The following is a 2,633-nucleotide window of genomic DNA, read 5'->3' as shown; positions in this document are numbered from 1 at the left end:
TTCACTAAGGAAATAGTGACCTGGAGAAAAAAGAGACAAACACATCTTGGTCCCAGGCCAGTTTTAAGAAACCCTTTTATACTAAGCCCTTTTCAACAGAAAGTGTTAATAGTATTCAATTAAAAAAAAAAGAAAGAGAACGCATAAAATTCACTTAGCTCTCCTAATTATGGCAAATTATGGGAACACATTGTTTTGTTAAATTCAATCAGTCCTAGGTCTTAGAGAAGTTACAAATGGGATTATCTTATGGACAAATGTGACAGAAATAGGATGGGAACTTGAAGAATATAATCAATTTCTGAGGATCAGGAAAGTGGAATTAAGTCCTTCTGATTTTGAGAAATTACTGGGCAGTAGTGCAGATCAGCTACTGTTGGGAGACAGAAATAACTGTAATTTTAACAGGCTTAGATCAGGGGTAGTGCAAACAAGGGCATAGGATGAAGCAAACTTTATAGACATAAAATGCAAACCTGTACAATAGCCAGGATGTCAAATTGGAGATAAAGACACCTTTGGGAAACTGTACTAGAGAGGATTAGCAAGGCATATGTTGTGGTTACACAAAACCCCAGTGTCTTTTAAACCCCAGTTTAAAAGACAGTTATCTGACCTCTCTCCAAGTTTATTACAGACTAAAGTTTCACAGTTGCCTGTACATATTTCTATGTTTGAGGAATTAAATGACTATCGCTAAGAGATGGGATTCGAATTTATTGGAGCTTCCAAGAGTCTTTACAAGAATGACAAGAATATTGCAGGGGCCAAGGGCCGGGCATGGTGGCTCACGCCTGTAATCCCAGCACCTTGGGAGGCTGAGGCAGGCGGATCACGAGGTCAAGAGATCGAGACCATCCTGGCCAACATGGTGAAACCCCGTCTCTACTAAAAATACAAAAAAAAAAAATTAGGTGGGCCTGGTGGCATGCACCTGTGTAGTCCCAGCTACTCAGGAGGCTGGAGCAGGAGAATCACTTGAACTTGAGAGGCAGAGGTTGCAGTGAGCCGAGGAGCCGAGATCGTACCACTGCACTCCAGCCTAGCGACACAGTGAGATTCCGTCTCAAAATAAATAAATAAATAAATAAATAAATAAATAAATAAATAAATAAATAAAAAGAATATTGTGGGGGCCAAGGGGATAGACACGAGGGCCTTCAGAATGAAGACACAAAAAATACAGCAGAAATTGTCCATTTCTATTTTAGGTTCAACAAAGGAAGGACAGCCCTGTAGAAATATGACTGGATATAATCGAATGCTAAGAGAGTGAGTGGGAAACCCAGCAAGGCCGGTCTGTCTAGGTTTTTCTTGGCCTCTCTGTGCTGCATTCCTTCCTTTTGGTTGTAGGATAGGACCATCTCTGGAATGGGCATCTTATGGCCTACAGTCAAACAAGGTAGCTCAGATGATTTCTTTATGACCAGTTTTACACAGATAGAGTGGAAGGAGAGTTACAGTAATACTTTTAGGTTTTATGGCTGACTTTGGCAAGAGGGGTTTCTGGTTTCTATGACCCACGTTGGGGAGAGCTTCTTGTTTCTACAGCTAGCCTCAAAGAAAGATAGCACTGAGAGACAGGAGGTCCAAGAAAGTCAGACAAAAACTTTTGCTTCTGAGGTATTGTTTTCTGAGCCCCTAAATACATAATAGGTTCTTTGTCTTTGCCCTTTTTATGTTCTTTTCCTCCTTTTTTCTCTCATGTGCCACTGTCACCATTTTCAGGTGGGCTTTCGAGAATGAATGTGCAAAATTCATGATTAGGGTCAACCATGCCTCCATAGCTATGGGCCTTACAAGCATTAACTGTCTATCATTTGTATCTTCAGATTGATATTCAGAATGGTTTCAGGATTCTCACACTAGGCTAGAGAACAAATTTTTAAATAAATCCATCAACATATTGATATGGGAGAGGGGCGAGGAAGCACTGAGTTGAGAAGGGCGGGGTCCCTGGCGAGGGTCCACCCTCGGCCTGTGCCCACGAACCTAGGTGAGGTCAGGCACTCCTGTTTTCATGCCAAATGTTGCATTTCCAAGCTAGCCATGCCCCTCCTCCTGTGCCTATAAAAACCCTGATATCTCAGTGGGTATAAACACACAAGCGGCTGGACATCGAGAGGAACACACTGGCAGAAGAACACACCAACAGATGCTGGCACACTATCGGTGGCAGAACAAAGCAGATGCCAAAGGAAATTCAGCTGAGGATGGTTGGAGGAGAGCCAGGCTGCTGAGTGGCCCTACTCCAGGGGAATAACATCTTCCCACTCCATCCCCCTTCTGGCTCCCCATCCATCTGTTGATAACTACTATCACTACTCAATAAAACCTTGCACTCACTCTCCAAGCCCACGTATGATCTGATTTTTCTGGTACACTAGGGCAAGAACCTGGGGACACAGAAAGCCCTCTGTCCGTGAGATAAGACAGAGGGTCTAACATGCACACATATGTTTATTGCGGCACTATTCACAATAGCAAAGACTTGGAATCAACCCAAATGTCAATCAGTGACAGACTGGATTAAGAAAATGTGGCACATATACACCATGGAATACTATGCAGCCATAAAAAAGGATGAGTTTGTGTCCTTTGTAGGGACATGGATGCAGCTGGAAACCATCATT

This window comes from Macaca fascicularis, chromosome 14, assembly GCF_037993035.2.
Source record: "Macaca fascicularis isolate 582-1 chromosome 14, T2T-MFA8v1.1".
NCBI classification, from domain to species: Eukaryota; Metazoa; Chordata; class Mammalia; order Primates; family Cercopithecidae; genus Macaca; species Macaca fascicularis.
This window is presented reverse-complemented; position numbering follows the sequence as displayed.